Below are 17917 nucleotides of genomic sequence, written 5' to 3'. Positions count from 1 at the left end.
ACAGCACCAATACTTCAACTTGCACAAATCTCACTATAACAGGATTATCTTATTCAACTAATTATACAATTGAAGTAGCAACCCAGTCTTGTGGGAAAGAAAGTGATTTGCTCACAACATCCTGTTGGACCGCTGTTACTGGTAAGCATGGCTAAATATGCAATAGTAGTATAAGATATTTTCATTGCCATATGCTAAGTTTCACAGACAAATGGCAAACAATTTCACGTGTACGATTTCAGCCTCATCAAGTATAATTGTGGATTGATAAATTGGTTATTGTATTAACCAATGTCAATAAAAATAATACTGCTTATAGTCAAGTGGCACAGTTTGCATAGAAAGAGAGAATAATAGAAAAAACAATCTGTACTTATGTAACCTCAAACCAGAGGAAGCTAAAAGTCATAGAGCATTGGTGTTATTTTACAGATATAGTGTCTGATTACAGTTGCCTATCTGTTTGTGCAGGGTTCACAATTATGGGACTGATTTTGATGTCTGACCGCGGATAGTCCCTCAGTCCAACCACCAGATTACAATACCGGTGGCCAGACCCACAGCAGTCGGCCTCCTCTGCCAGGATCAGTGATCCCAATGGAGCGGTGCTGAGGCAGGCACGGCCATCGGGATTACGAAATCCCTGTCCAATAGCCTTTTTATGGCAGAAAGACCGCCATGCAAAGGCTTTCAGAAAAGGAATTTAGGGCCCCTAATCAGGGTTCCAGTCCATTGTGGGCCACTGTAAAGTGGCCCTAGTGGCACATGTAGTGCCCCCACTCACCTCTATGCACCGTGTGCCGTGCAACACACTCAGTGAATGGATGTACAGGAAGTGCTCCTCTTCACGGCTGCTTGTACTGCTTCCCTTTTACTGGGCTGCAGCACAAGCAGCACAAGCAGCACAAGCAGCCATGAAAAGGAGCATTTAGCAGATTCCAGCCTAGCGGTCACATCATAATGTGGCGGTAGGACTGCCGCCGGCTTGTCGGGCAACCTCCTTACCGCCACAATAGAGTTTGGCGTTCCAACCACCTGCCATCAAAATCAGTCCCTATTATATGTGGTGCAATGATTATTGCACCTTGTGCCTACCAGGTGCAGTAAAATTTGCCTTCTTCAAATGTTGTCAGTTTCGTCCAGAAGCATTACAATAGGGGATAATGCCATCTATTTACTGCAGGTACTGGTGCATGCAAATTTCATGGTGCCTACTAGGTTCAGTAAAATTTGAATCCTTCATTACATTTTGGCAGGTCAGGCCAGAAACATTAAAGAAGTGGAAAATGCCACCTATTTACTGCGTTCACTGGTGCATACAGATTTTCATGTGTAGGCCTGTTTGCCCTCAAAAAGTGGGAATACGAAATAATTAAAACATCTAATGAATTCCTAATGCAGATTATTGCAGTGGTACAGAAAACATTCCAGAGGGGCAATTATGCCACTTGTGGGTGCCCATGTGTAGCACAATTCAAAGATGAAAAATAAAGTACTAAATGCTCAAATAGTCAGTTATGTGATTAGCCTAAAGCAGCATGGTAAGATTTATGGTATTTAGACAAAATATTGAGTTGTAAATATCGGAAGAAAGAAATTTGAAGAAAAGAAATATTGTCATACAAAAATATTGTGTTGCAGAAATATTGTTGGCAATAATCTTCTATTTAAATTGTTTTATGTGTTCTAGTTCATATATCCATCCTATGTGTTACTATTGTTTGTATAATTGTTCTTAATTTTTTTAATATAGTTTGTAATTTTAAGTGATCTAGAATTGTTAATATAATTGCTAATACTGATGATACAGTTCGGGCTGTACTGTTTCCATGAGGCACAGGGTCAGACTGATTTGCATATAGCCATGTCTGAAATGGGGTGGCTGAGTGGGCTAAAGAATGGTGATGGATTAAACCCAGATCAGTTGACTGGGGGTGAGTGTTTGATTTGCTCAAACGCTCCGTCCATCATCCCCTTTTGTATCGCTTTGTTCGCCCTAAGTGTGGCAGGGTATGCTCAGACGTGAGTCCCTTGCTCACTTGGCCACTGGATTCAAGATAGCCAGGCTGATGAGGATTATGAATCCAAAACCGGTCCCAGGATGCCTGTTTCCGGTCCATGGAAGACATGGCTTGGCAGTTCGGGCTGGACTGTTCCCATGGGGCACAGGGTCAGACTGATTTGCATATAGCCATGTCTGAAATGGGGTGGCTGAGTGGGCTAAAGAATGGTGATGGATTAAACCCAGATCAGTTGACTGGGGTGAGTGTTTGATTTGCTCAAACGCTCCGTCCATCATCCCCTTTTGTATCGCTTTGTTCGCCCTAAGTGTGGCGGGGTATGCTCAGACGTGAGTCCCTTGCTCACTTGGCCACTGGATTCAAGATAGCCTGGCTGACGAGGATTATGAATCCGAAACCGGGCCCAGGATGCTTGTTTCCGGTCCATGGAAGACATGGCTTGGCAGTTCGGGCTGGACTGTTCCCATGGGGCACAGGGTCAGACTGATTTGCATATAGCCATGTCTGAAATGGGGTGGCTGAGTGGGCTAAAGAATGGTGATGGATTAAACCCAGATCAGTTGACTGGGGGTGAGTGTTTGATTTGCTCAAACGCTCCGTCCATCATCCCCTTTTGTATCGCTCTATCATAATAAAGCTGTCTGATAAAGGCGAAAACGTCGTGAAACAGAGCCGCCAGAATTACTGTAAAGAGGCACTACGTCAACTACATGACCAGGACAATTACCAACCGACCACGGAAGAAGAATACCAACACAGCATTCGTGAATACCATACCTTGATCGATCACTGGTATGGTAAAGGGATTCTATCCAGAGAGGAATATCTATTCTTGCAAAATAAACAACCAAAAATGCCCTGCTTTTACCACCTACCTAAGGTCCACAAAGACTCCACTAGACCACCAGGGAGACCGATTGTATCGTCCATTGGAGGACTAACGGAGAATATGTCTAAATTTATTGACTTTTTCCTAGCCCCATGGGTAACTCAGTTAAGTTCCTATACAAGAGACACGAAGGACTTTCTGAAACAGATACAGGGTGTGACCTGGGAGAGAGACTTTATCATGATAACTCTCGATATTTCTAGCCTATATACCAGCATAAGGCACCTGGAGGGTGTAAAGGCAGTGGAATCCTTTCTTAACCTCAGATCAGCAAGATACCTGGAACACAGCAGAATGATCATTGAATTTATTTCATTCTGTTTAAATAATAACATTTTTGTGTTCGATGACCAACGATATAGGTAGATCAGAGGGACGGCGATGGGCACCTGCTTCGCCCCCAGCTACGCAAACTTGTTCGTGGGCTGGTGGGAGAAGCAGGTGGCCTGGGCCGATGATAAGGCTGAATGGGTGGACAGGGTGGTATGCTGGAGGAGATATATTGATGATCTCTTCATCATTTGGAGGGGATCAGAATCCTCAGCTGAAAACTACATTGCAAATCTGAATAATAATGATCTGAACCTAACCTTCATCTATGAAATGAAAAGAAAGGAAGTGAGTTTCCTTGATCTTAAGGTTTTCAAGGAGTCAGGGTAAATTCAAACTGCCCTGTATAGGAAGAATACGGCAAGTAATTCTGTCTTCCATGGACGCAGTAGCCCCCCCGCCCAATCCCTTGTCAATAGTATCCCCTACGGGGAACTGTTAAGAATCAAACGGAACAGTTAGATGAAGAAGGACTTTGAGGAAGCAGCTGAAAAGAGCATTAATCGCTTTAAATCACGCGGCTATCCTCTAAGGGTACTCCAACAAGCTCAAAGTAAGGTAGACATAGTAGATAGACAGACACTACTAACTGAGAAGAAAGGTCGGACAAAAAAGGAAGGAACAGCCATTGTAAGACTGATCACCAATTATTCAGTGGCAGCGAATAAGGTGAGGGCAATAATGCTGAGGAATTGGAACATTCTTAAGTCAGATACAGTTATAGGTAAAGAACTCTCGGATCACCCTACAATTACCTTTAGGAAAACAAGATCTTTGAAAGATAAATTGGTGCAAAGTCACTTAGTTAAGGAGAAATCGATGAAGGGACTACAGACTATGCATGGGTCGTATCCTTGCGGCAAATGCAAGGCCTGTAGCTCCAGTAGGAGAGTTCTTTCCTATCAGGTACCAGATAGAACCACCAATACCAAGATCTCAAAATGTATGACCTGTTCCATGGCATGGGTAGTATACTGCTTGGAATGCCCGTGTGGCTACCGCTATATAGGCAGCACAGGGAATGCAGTAAAGAAACGAGTGTTGGAACATCAAGGAGCCATTATGAACAAAGATGAGAACTATCCTGTGGCCCGACACTATGCTACCCACCACAATAGCGATAGAAATCTTTTATCCTTCTTTTGTCTGGATTGTATCCCACCTGACATCAGGGGGGGTGACTACAAAAAAATGCTAAGACGTCTGGAGTCCAGATATAAAATCGAACTCCAGACTAAGGCACCGAAGGGCCTCAATGCGGGGGAGGAACTTATATCTCATTTATAAATCCACTTCCTGTTCTAACCATGATCAGCAACAGTGTCAGGGAAAGCACCATGAGTTAATGTGAGAATTGTACTAACCAGATATATAATCGAACTCCAGACTAAGGCACCGAAGGGCCTCAATGCGGGGGAGGAACTTATATCTCATTTATAAATTCACTTCCTGTTCTAACCATGATCAGCAACAGTGTCAGGAAAAGCACCATGAGTTAATGTGAGAATTTTACTAACTAAACTTGCTTGTACTGCATGAGTAGGGAGGGGATCCTTTATTAATCATTGAGCAAATAGTGAGCTGTAGTGATCGATTGAATGTAAAACTATTGACGTTTAAAATCTTTCCTACTGGCCATTCAGGGCTTGATTAAGATAATGTACAACAGTACATACCGGATCCCATAATCCCTAATACAAGTGATGTTGAAAATAGTAGCTATGTGCATATGAAATTGAAGTACATATTAAAACGTGATATGGGGATGTTTATAATGCTATTCGAGGCGATCTATGAATTTCGGTTGTAATTGTCCATACAGGGCTGAATGACATGACCGCAATATGTTTTAATGATTATAGCAACCTCGAGTGCCCATGTACATAAACTCGGAGATATTTGTAATGCACACTGATTTAATTTATTTGTTTAAATTATGATTTAGCCATTACAAGATGGCGCTTGTGGTTAGTCCGTGTTTTATGTTCTTGTATTTGCCTTTATCAACTTCCGCCTCACCGACATCAGCTGACACTGACGAAGGCAGAAGCTGGAACGCGTTTGTTCACTGTGCAATACATCGAAGGAGATTTAATCTACTGAATGTGCTGGTCTGGTCAAATTTCATGATAGTGGAGCGAGATATATATATATATATATATATATATATATCAATCAATCAATCATGCCATTTGTATAGCGCACTACTCACCCGGGAGGGTCTCAAGGCGCTTGGGGGGAGGGGATATGCTACTGCTCGAACAGCCAGGCCTTGAGTTGTTTCCTGAAGGCGAGATGGTCCTGGGTCAGCCGAAGGTGGATGGGGAGGGAGTACCAAGTCTTGGCAGCCAGGTAAGAGAAGGATCTTCCTCCGGCGGTGGCTCTTCGGATGCGTGGTATGGCTGCGAGGGCGAGGCTGGTGGACCGTAGCTGGCGGGTGGGCGTGTAGAAGGTCAGGGGGTCGTTGAGGTACTTGGGGCCCAGGTCGTGGAGAGACTTGTGTGCGTGGGTGAGTAGCCGGAACGTGATCCTCTTGTCGACAGGGAGCCAGTGCAGGTTCCTCAGGTGGCTGGAGATGTGGCTGCGTCGGGGGACATCCAGGATGAGTCGGGCGGAGGCGTTCTGGATGCGCTGGAGTCTTTTCTGTAGCTTGGCTGTGGTTCCGGCGTAGAGGGCGTTTCCGTAGTCCAGTCGGCTGGTGACGAGTGCCTGGGTGACAGTCTTCCTGTTCTCGGTCGGGATCCAGCGGAAGATCTTGCGAAGCATACGCAGGGTGTTGAAGCACGATGAGGAGACGGCGTTGACTTGTTTGGTCATCGAGAGGGAGGGGTCCAGGATGAAGCCCAGGTTGCGTGCGTGGTCGGTTGGCTTGGGTGCGGTGCCCAGGGCTGGGGGCCACCAGGAGTCGTCCCAGGCGGAGGGCGAAGATCCCAGGATGAGGACTTCCGTCTTGTCCGAGTTCAGTTTCAGGCGGCTGTCCTTCATCCACTTGGCGACGTCTTTCATCCCTTCGTGTAGGCAGGTTCTGGCGGTGTCGGGGTCTCTGGTGAGGGAGAGGATCAGCTGGGTATCGTCGGCGTAAGAGATGATGTTGAGGTTGTGCTGGCGTGCGATGGCTGCGAGAGGTCTCATGTAGATGTTGAAGAGGGTGGGGCTGAGTGAAGATCCTTGTGGGACGCCGCAGATGACTTCGGTGGCCTCGGAGCGAAACGGGGGGAGGCGGACTCTTTGTGTTCTTCCGGCGAGGAACGAGATGATCCACTCCAGTGCCTTCTCTTGGATACCGATGTTGCTGAGGCGCTGGACTAGGGTGCGGTGGCAGACCGTGTCGAACGCAGCGGAGAGGTCCAGGAGGATGAGGGCCTCTGTTTCCCCCTTGTCGAGCAGGGTCCGGATGTCGTCGGTGGCTGCGATGAGGGCGGTCTCGGTGCTGTGGTTGGCTCTGAAGCCGGACTGCGAGGGGTCGAGGGATCCGTTCGTCTCGAGGAAGGCGGTCAGCTGTCTGTTGACGATCTTCTCGATGACTTTAGCAGGAAAAGGGAGGAGCGAGATGGGGCGGAAGTTTTTGAGATCGGTGGGGTCCGCTGTAGGTTTCTTCAGGAGGGCGCTGATCTCGGCGTGCTTCCAGCTCTCCGGGAAGGTGGCGGTGTTGAAGGAGGCGTTGATGATGTTCCGGAGTTGGGGTGCGATGGTGGAGTCGGCCTTGTTGAAGACGTGGTGTGGGCAGGGGTCGGTCGGTGATCCGGAGTGGATGGTGTTCATCGTGCGGGCTGTGTCTTCGGTGGTCACCATGGTCCAGGTGCGAAGGGTGGCGGTGGGGGGCGTTGGTTCGACGGTTGGGTGCGTGGGTGGGGCGCCGAAGCTGTTGTGGATGTGGGCGATCTTGCGGTGGAAGAACAAGGCGAGGTAGTCGCAGAGGTCTTGTGACGGAGTGATGTCGTTGGTGCCGGTGCTGGGGTTGGAGAACTCCTTGACGATAGTGAAGAGCTCTTTGCTGTCGTAGGCGTTGTTGTCCAGTCGTTCCTTCAGGGATTTCTTCTTGGTGGTGCGGATGAGCTGGTGGTGCTTGCGGGTAGCGTGTTTGAGGGCGGTCATGTTGTCGGTGGTCCGGTCGAGGAGCCAGGCTTTCTCGAGGGTGCAGCAGGTCTTCTTGGAGTCCTTGAGGTCGTCGGTGAACCAGGATGCCTTCTTGCTTCTGGGTCTGCTGGGAGGGTTCTTTAGTGGCGCGAGGTCGTCGGCGCAGGCGGTCAGCCACTGTGTGAAGTTGCGGGCTGCTTCGTTGGGGTCCGTTGTGTTGGCGGGTGGGCTCTGGCTGAGGGAGATGGTGAGCTGGTCTGCGGTGATCTTGCTCCAATTCCTGTGAGGTACCTGTTGCGGGTGGTGGTGGGTCGTGGATCTTTTGAAGCTGAAGTGGACGCAGCTGTGGTCGGTCCAGTGGAGTCCGGTGGCATGGCTGAAGGTGATGTACTTGCTGGAAGAGAAGACGGGATCAAGCGTGTGGCCGGCGTAGTGGGTGGGGGAGTTGACCAGTTGCTTGAGTCCGAGGTTGGCGAGGTTTTCCAGCAGGGCGGTGGTGTTGTGGTCCTTGTTGTTCTCCAGGTGGAAGTTGAGGTCCCCGAGGAGGATGTAGTCAGTGGAGGGGAGGGCGTGCGGCCTGATGAAGTCTGTGATGTCTTCGCTGAATTGTGTGCGTGGTCCCGGGGGTCTGTAGACGAGGGTGCCTCTGAGGGTCGTCTTAGGGTCGGTGTGAATCTGGAAGTGGAGATGTTCGGCTGCGGCGAAGGTGTCGTTGGCGTCGGTCGTGATGCGGACGGTGTTCCTGTGGACGATGGCGATGCCACCTCCGGTCTGGTTGATGCGGTCCCTCCTGATGATCTTGTACCCGTCCGGGATGGCGATGTCGGGTGCAGAGGAGGCGTTCATCCAGGTTTCCGCGAGGAAGGCGACGTCCGGTGATGTAGTGTCGAGGAGGTTCCAGAGTTCCACGGCGTGTCTGTGGACCGAGCGGGTGTTGATCAGGATTCACTTGAGGTGGTTGCTGCTGGTGTTTGTCTTGGCGGGTGCGGGGCAGGTTCGGAGGCAGGTGAACTTGCAGGTGCAGCAGGTGAAGGGTCCGTGGGTGCGTCTCGGGGTGGCTTGGCAGCAGGCGTGGGTCCGGCCGGCATTGAGTGCATTGAGAGTGGCGGCGTCGTAGGTCAGTCGGGTCGTCTTGCCTCGGCGGGGAGGGCCAGGGGTCCTGGCGCTGGGCGCAGGCCAGGCGCGGACGGGCACAGACGGGCTTCCCTTTGGTGCACCTTCGGCGCTCAATCGGCGCTCCCGCTGCGCGGTTGCTCTGGGGGCGTCATCAGTAAGGAGCCGGGAGGGAGGAGCAGCTGGGTGGCGGGAGCGGGGCGGCGAATGGACTCACAGGGGGGCGGGGCCGCAGGGAGGCAGCGGCGGGAAATTCCAAGAAGCAACGGGCAGCGGGAAATTCCCAGGAGCAGCGGGAAATTCCCAGGAGCAGCGGGCAGCGAGCGAAGGAATCTGCAGGCAGGAGGCGGCAAAGTCAGGCAGGAGCGGCAGCAGTGAGTGGGGCGACCAAGCCCTGTGGAGGGCTGAGCGGTCACACTCTGTGGTCCCCTACGGTCCCCTTAAGTAAGGAGCCGGGAGGGAGGAGCAGCTGGGTGGCAGGAGCGGGGCGGCGAATGGAATCACAGGGGGGCGGGGCCGCAGGGAGGCAGCGGCGGGAAATTCCAAGAAGCAGCGGGCAGCGGGAAATTCCCAGGAGCAGCGGGAAATTCCCAGGAGCAGCGGGCAGCGAGCGAAGGAATCTGCAGGCAGGAGGCGGCAAAGGCAGGCAGGAGCGGCAGCAGTGAGTGGGGCGACCAAGCCCTGTGGAGGTGGCCCCTGCATAAAGGCACACTCCTCCAGTTGGTAAGTTCCACTTTATTTTCTCCAAAGGAACAAAGTTACAGCTCCGTTTTTTTTCTTTCATTTGCCTGATGCGTTTAAGTGCATTCATGCACTTTCCTCAGAGGCGCTATCAAAACCAGAGCAGTCCTTCGGCTTCTACAGTTCCTCTATGTGCTTCCTTCATTTATGTTGGCCTCAGGTGTTCCGATTTTTCATCAAGTTTCTCAATTACAATGTACGTCGGGAAATGTAGTAATGTTTGTGCCTAATTAAAACCTTCAGTGGTTGTGTGTTTCTGAAAGAGTTTTATGAAATATTAACAGCCCTCCAGTGGGCACAAGAGCTCCAAACCTGCTCCAAAATTCACGGAACCAGCTGCGCCGTACTTCACACCCGAAAGATTCAGATATGAACAGACCCATGACATGTTGGCAGGGCGGTGCGCACTTCCGCGGCTGGACTCGCCGCGTATTTATCTTTACCAAAGTGCCCCTGCATGAAGGCGCACTCCTCCAGTTGGTAAGTTCCACCTTATTTTCTCCAAAGGAACAAAGTTACAGCTCCGTTTTTTTTTCTTTCATTTGCCTGACGCGTTTCAGTGCATTCATGCACTTTCCTCAGAGGCGCTTTCAAAACCACAGCAGTCCTTCGGCTTCTACAGTTCGTCTACGTGCTTCCTTCATTTATATTGGCCTCAGGTGTGCCGATTGTTCATCAAGTTTCTCAATTACAATGCACGTCGGGAAATGTAGTAATGTTCGTGCCTAATTAAAACCTTCAGTGGTTGTGTGTTTCTGAAAGAGTTTTATGAAATATTAACAGCCCTCCAGTGGGCACAAGAGCTCCAAACCTGCTCCAAAATTCACGGAACCAGCTGCGCCGTACTTCACACCCGAAAGATTCAGATATGAACGGACCCTTGATATGTTGGCAGGGCGGTGCGCACTTCCGCGGCTGGACTCGCCGCGTATTTATCTTTACCAAAGTGCCCCTGCATGAAGGCGCACTCCTCCAGTTGGTAAGTTCCACTTTATTTTCTCCAAAGGAACAAAGTTACAGCTCCGGTTTTTTTTCTTTCATTTGCCTGACGCGTTTCAGTGCATTCATGCACTTTCCTCAGAGGCGCTTTCAAAACCACAGCAGTACTTCGGCTTCTACAGTTCCTCTACGTGCTTCCTTCATTTATATTGGCCTCAGGTGTGCCGATTGTTCATCAAGTTTCTCAATTACAATGCACGTCGGGAAATGTAGTAATGTTCGTGCCTAATTAAAACCTTCAGTGATTGTGTGTTTCTGAAAGAGTTTTATGAAATATTAACAGCCCTCCAGTGGGCACCAGAGCTCCAAACCTGCTCCAAAATTCACAGAACCAGCTGCGCCATACTTCACACCCGAAAGATTCAGATATGAACGGACCCTTGACATGTTGGCAGGGCAGTGCGCACTTCCGCGGCTGGACTCGCCGCGTATTTATCTTTACCAAAGTGCCCCTGCATGAAGGCGCAGTCCTCCAGTTGGTAAGTTCCACTTTATTTTCTCCAAAGGAACAAAGTTACAGCTCCGTTTTTTTTCTTTCATTTGCCTGACGCGCTTCAGTGCACACAACCACTGAAGGTTTTATTTAGGCATGAACATTACTACGTTTCCCGGCGTGCATGGTAATTGAGAAACTTGATGAACAATCGGCACACCTGAGGCCAATATAAATGAAGGAAGCACGTAGAGGAACTGTAGAAGCCGAAGGACTGCTGTGGTTTTGAAAGCGCCTCTGAGGAAAGTGCATGAATGTACTGAAACGCGTCAGGCAAATGAAAGAAAAAAACCGGAGCTGTAACTTTGTTCCTTTGGAGAAAATAAAGTGGAACTTACCAACTGGAGGAGTGCGCCTTCATGCAGGGGCACTTTGGTAAAGAAAAATACGCGGCGAGTCCAGCCGCGGAAGTGCGCACCGCCCTGCCAACATGTCAAGGGTCCGTTCATATCTGAATCTTTTGGGTGTGAAGTACGGCGCAGCTGGTTCCGTGAATTTTGGAGCAGGTTTGGAGCTCTGGTGCCCACTGGAGGGCTGTTAATATTTCATAAAACTCTTTCAGAAACACACAACCACGGAAGGTTTTAATTGGGTACGAACATTACTACATTTCCTGACGTGCATTGTAATTGAGAAACTTAATGAACAATCGGCACACCTGAGGCCAATATAAATGAAGGAAGCACGTAGAGGAACTGTAGAAGCCGAAGGACTGCTGTGGTTTTGAAAAAGCCTCTGAGGAAAGTGCATGAATGCACTGAAACACGTCAGGCAAATGAAAGAAAAAAACCGGAGCTGTAACTTTGTTCCTTTGGAGAAAATAAAGTGGAACTTACCAACTGGAGGAGTGCGCCTTCATGCAGAGGCACTTTGGTAAAGATAAATACGCGGCGAGTCCAGCTGCGGAAGTGCGCACCGCCCTGCCAAAATGTCAAGGGTCCGTTCATATCTGAATCTTTCGGGTGTGAAGTACGGCGCAGATGGTTCTGTGAATTTTGGAGCAGGTTTGGAGCTCTGGTGCCCACTGGAGGGCTGTTAATATTTCATAAAACTCTTTCAGAAACACACAACCACTGAAGGTTATAATTAGGCACGAACATTACTACATTTCCCGACGTGCATTGTAATTGAGAAATCTTGATGAACAATCGGCACACCTGAGGCCAATATAAATGAAGGAAGCACGTAGAGGAACTGTAGAAGCCGAAGGACTGCTGTGGTTTTGAAAGCGCCTCTGAGGAAAGTGCATGAATGCACTAAAACACGTCAGGCAAATGAAAGAAAAAAACCGGAGCTGTAACTTTGTTCCTTTGGAGAAAATAAAGTGGAACTTACCAACTGGAGGAGTGCGCCTTCATGCAGGGGCACTTTGGTAAAGATAAATACGCAGCGAGTCCAGCCGCGGAAGTGTGCACCGCCCTGCCAACATGTCAAGGGTCCGTTCATATCTGAATCTTTCGGGTGTGAAGTACGGCGCAGCTGGTTCCGTGAATTTTGGAGCAGGTTTGGAGCTCTGGTGCCCACTGGAGGGCTGTTAATATTTCATAAAACTCTTTCAGAAACACACAACCACTGAAGGTTTTAATTAGGCACGAACATTACTACATTTCCCGACGTGCATTGTAATTGAGAAACTTGATGAACAATCGGCACACCTGAGGCCAATATAAATGAAGGAAGCACGTAGAGGAACTGTAGAAGCCGAAGGACTGCTGTGGTTTTGAAAGCGCCTCTGAGGAAAGTGCATGAATGCACTGAAACGCGTCAGGCAAATGAAAGAAAAAAAACGGAGCTGTAACTTTGTTCCTTTGGAGAAAATAAAGTGGAACTTACCAACTGAAGGAGTGCGCCTTCATGCAGGGGCACTTTGGTAAAGATATATATATATATATATATATATATATATATATATATATATATATATATATATATATATATATATATATATATATATATATATATATATATATATATATATATATATATATATATATAGATATGTGTATATATATATATATATATATATATATATTACATTTTCAAAACTAGTTTGATGCTCACTTCAGCTGTTGTCTTGAAATTTTCGGCTTCATCCGTCAAGCAGGGGGCGTGAAAAATGGGGGGGTCCCAAAACTCGTTTTCTCCATGTTAATTTCCTTAGGAAACTTTAGACACGGCTACAGCCCGAACTGCTGAACGGAATACACAAAATTTGACAGAAAGGTAGCTCTTGGCCCAGAAAGCACTCTTTTTGTTAAATGGTGTGAATCCGTTCAGCAGTTGCAGAGAAATTCAAAGAAATTCGCAGTTTTATATATAGTGACACAGTGGAACCCCTACCTCCCCCGGTCTCGTGCCTGAGATCTAATTGGTTGCCAACACTTCAAACCAGGAAGTGTTGGCAGCCATCTTGTGAGCCTGCTCCAGCAAAGTCCTGGGGTGCCTTCCCGGGACATTGCAGTTTGCTATGGCATGGTGGGAGTATCGCTCCCGCCATGTCATTGCAAACAGTGCAATGCTTTGAGCAAGCGAGAGTATTTTGCTCATGCATGCTCAAAGAGGAGCACACTTTGCTTTGTACACATAGGGAGCTGCATGTCAGCGGCTCCCTGTCTGTAAAAAGCAATGACCGCTCCTGCAGGAGGTGGGGAGTCAGTAGGGACTGTCGGGGCCTAAAGGTTCCCAACTGGTCCCCAACATGATAAGAAAAGTGGGTGCTCTGGTCCCTGTGGGTGCCCTAGAAACTACAGGCTGGGCCCTGGCTGATAGAGTCACAGATCCAACGTCCGCCTTCCATTTGCTTTTTATATATCAAATGGGACAGGCCCCAGGGGATGGTGTCCCCGGGGCTGAAAATGGCCTGGGGGGCGCTGATCCCCCCTCCCTTGGCCTCCCTCACATTTAAAATAAATATATAAAAAGGGGCAGACGCCATGGTATGGTGTCCCCGGAGCCAAAAATGGGCCAGGGAATGGGCCCTCAAAAAATTAAAAAAAAGAAAAATGAAAACCTCGGGCAAATTGCCAGAGGCCACGCCCCCTTCACCACCACTCTGCAAACGTGTTCGGGGGGATGAAGTCCCCTATGATTTTAAGGGTCCATAGGGTCTAGGAACCAGTACTGTTACCTCCAGTAACTCCCAGACAGCAGGATTGCTGAGAGGAATAGGAGGCCATGCCCCATTACTCCACCACTCTGCAAATGTGCCTCCTGGCGCGCTGCTGGTTGGAAAATGAATTCCACTGTACTCCTGAGGGCCTCAGGACTAATGTAGACTTCTTCCCCCAACCAGTAGTGTGCCAGGAAGAGTGTTTGCACAGTTGTGGAGAAAGGAGCCATGACATCTGATGACCACTCATCAAGCCTGCTGTGTCTGTCTTATTGCAACGTAACAGGAGTGCTAGTTGGCCCTCGAGGACCATCAGTAGCCAAAGGGACTTCATCCCCCTAATAATAGTGAACCAGGAGTAGCGTTTGCAGAGTGGTGGAGAAAGGGGGTGTGGCTTCCGATAACTTCTAAGCAATCCTGCTGTGTGGGACTTACCGGAGGTTACAGGAGGGGTAGTTGACCCCCATGGAAGTCTTTGTTGGTCAACTACTCCTCCAGTTATTTCCAATAAGTGCCACACAGCGGGACTGCTAAGAGGTCTTTGGAGGCCATGCCCCCCCTTTCTCCACCACTCTGCAAATGGGGATCAAGGCACACCCCTGGTTGGGAGAAAAAGTCCTCTTTACTTCTGAGGGACCTTGGGGGCCAAGAAGCCCTCTTGGTACCTCCTGTAAGTCCTACACAGCAGGATTCCTGAGAGCTGGTCGGAAGCCCAGCCCCCTTTCTTCACCACTCTGTAAGGCGACTACTAGTTAAAAAACGTTGGTAATTCATGGGAAAAAACAAAGGTTACAGGGATGACATAGTTAGGAATAAGCATTTAAAAAACCTTAGAAATTCACTGACAAAAACATAGGTTACAGGGTCGATAAAGTTAGGAAATGGAATGAAAAAAAAATACAAATTCAATGAAAAAACCAAAGGTTGCAGAGAGTTAGGCTAACATTTCACTTATACAAATCCAGAGAAATTCAGCCGTTATTGTTAGTAAGCTAACTATAACTCACATCCCCGCAATGCACTGCTAATGACCTCATCTATTGCTTCACTCATGACACGGTCAGTGACATCACTGATGACATCTTAAATGATATCACTCATAACATCACTGATGTCATCATCTGGTAACTGTGAGTTTTAAACATTTTCAGTGACAAAATATATCTATATGTGTGTGTGTGTATATATATATATATATATATATATATAAATTATGTTAAGTAGTGTTTTTTATATTAGGTGCTTTATATTTTTCCTTAATTGACACAGTTATTCAAATATGTAGTGAGTTTGAAGTGAAGTACTTTACCTACTGTTACTTAGACTGGAGAGGGAACAGTAAATGTAACTCCTCCAAAGTCCAACGCTTTCTTTACGGTTGCAGAGACTGGAGTGGGAATAGTACATTTGACCCCTCTGAAGTCCTATGCCTTTCCTACTTTTACACACTCTGAAGTGGAAATAATATATTTAACCCTTCTGAAGTCCTACACTTTGTCTACTGTTGCATAAAGTGGAATGAGAATAAAATATCTATTATTCCCAGACTCAATATATCTCCTAATATTGTTTAAACATATGCATTATTAATATTTGTGTATAATTTACATTTTATAATTTCTATTTATATTTCTTATTTGTATTTTTATTGTATTTGTTTGGTAATTATAAAATTTTTGGCAATTGAATTGTTAATATTGTTTATGTTTTATGTACTATATATATATATTACCTACTGGCGGTCGCCAGTAGGTGTATATATAGTTAGGATTTTTTCCCTATGGGATTTTTGAAAATTCTATGTCTAATAACTTTGGCGTTTGTGGACGGAATTGGCTGAAATTTTCTGGAAAATGGAACATTTTGTTTCTGAGCAGCCCCTGGAAATTTGGGGGGGGTTCGTCAAGGGGGGGCCGAGAAAAAAGGGGGGTCCCAAAACATGTTTTTAACATTGAGTTTTCCATAGGGCGGTTGGCCTCACTTTTAGCCAGAACGGCTGAATGGATTTCCACAAAACTTGGCAAAATTGTAGGGACTGGTAGCCCGATGTGCCTTTTCTAGGTCTCAATATATGTGCTTCAGTGGATTTTGAGAAATTAACCTTCAAAAAAAGATATATATCTGTAACAGCGGACCGGGCAGCGCTCCGGTTCGCGGACTTTACGCGTAACGGAACTTCGCGTAGCGAAGCTGATTGGCTCTCCGGTGTCTGTCAACATTCTAAACAGTCCGGAGTGGCCGCCATCTTGTCTCTCGGTAGGATTGAGAGACAAGAGGAGGCCAAAACAAAGGGGGAAATGACCATAAGGGGGCATAGTAGATCCTCCCTGACCCCCTAGGTTTAATGTGGAGGCTTTAAAAGGGCCCCGCGGGGCAAAAAAAATATTTTTTTTTTGTTTTTTTGCGTGGGTAGCGCCCGGTTCGCGAACCGGGAAGCGTTCTGGGCAGCGTACTATAAGGAAAAAAGAATGATAGACTTTTCAAATACTGTATGTTAATTGATTGTTGGTTTTTGTTGATTATTTTTTAATTTTTTTATTTTTTAAGCAATTATTTATTATTGTGATTGTGTTTGAAAATTTAATAACATTTCTAACATTTAACTAGTTTATGAATTACATATAAAAATGATTAAAGACTCAAACAATTTTTTAATATTACATACAATTTTATTTTTCGGATTGTTTTTCAAAATTTAATAGAACGTCTAGCATTTGACTGTCCGATATGTCCTCTTGTTGAGTGAACATAAGTTCCCACATTTGACCGTCATCATAATGAAGTAAATGATCCACAGATTCTACACATTGAACTAATTCATGGTCCCGTGATTCATCCATGAAATCTGAGTCATCATTGTCCTCAATATCTTTTTCTGTGTTGTTCTCCAGAACAATTTCGAAGGAAACATTCTGCTCACCTTCCATTTTATTGCTGTAATTTGCATAAAAAATAAATATATCAGTAGAGATAGGGCACTGTTGGGTTTAAGTTCAGACAGGTACTTGTGAGGCGTGAAGTAGTACTATTAAAAAGTGCCTGTGAAGAAGCCTAAGTAAATTCATAATTATACCACAGAAACCTAAATCAATCCATAATTATAATAAACAAGCCTTTTTCAATGTCTAACTCTTACAGAGGGATAGTATATACCTATCTGAAAATGTTTTCAAATTTATAAAATAATATCTCACCTTCTAAAAACAAGTTTAAGTTGTGAGTGAAAATGATCTTGCAATGTAGTTCAGGAAGTAGTAGTCAAAATGGCTGCGTTTCTCTCTCTTCCTTTATATATATTCAGGTACATAGCCAATCAAATGTCAGGTAAAAAAAGTAGAAAATTAAAGTAACATTTTAATTGGTTGTCAATTCCAACACTTCAGATGTGTTTTGTGAAGTAATTTACCTCAGGGTATTTAGAGAGGTCTACAGGCTAAATGGTTAAATGGAATTTCAATCAAATTTGTGAAAATGGTAGGCATTGGTATGTAGTATGAGGTAATCTATATTTGGTGAAATTGTCTCCAGTCGCTTTTCTGTAAACTACTTTCCCACCTTTTTTGATGGTGCGCTTCCCAGGGAGCGACCCGGTACGCGAACTGGCGAGCGCCCCGGTTCGCGAACCTTAAGCGTTACGGGAGTCCACCATTTTGTGTTTTGGTCGAATTAAGATACAAGATGGAGGGCAAATAATGTTCAGAATGGGTAGAAGGGGGCACGGTAGACTTATCTTGACCCCCTAGGTTTTCTGAGGGTGGCTGAGGAGGCCCATATGTGCGAAAAAAAAAAATAATTAAAATTTAGCGAGGTTAGCTCCCGGTTCGCGTACCGGTAGCGCCCCAGGGAGCGTACTTTGTTGAAAATTAGTGAAAAATGTTAGAGTAAAATAATAATTGTGAGTGATCAGATGTAGGGTAGCTCTGAGAAGAGCTTTTGGGTTTATGGTACATTTAGGTACTTATAAGTAGGTACCAATGCACAGTCTTAAATTCAGAATGAAAATTCTGTTGCCCTCATCTGAGAAGTGAACTCCATCTCCTCTGTAGATATCTTGCATGTAGTAACGCAAGTTATTGTTGTACAGGGAGCCCATTCCATGGTCTCTCATGTAAGCTGAAACAGATTTGTTTACATGCTTCCTCGAC

Source organism: Lissotriton helveticus, chromosome 3_1 (assembly GCF_964261635.1).
Source record: "Lissotriton helveticus chromosome 3_1, aLisHel1.1, whole genome shotgun sequence".
In the NCBI taxonomy this organism is placed as follows: Eukaryota; Metazoa; Chordata; class Amphibia; order Caudata; family Salamandridae; genus Lissotriton; species Lissotriton helveticus.
The sequence above is the reverse complement of the archived record's forward strand: the minus strand, read 5'-3'. Positions refer to the sequence as shown.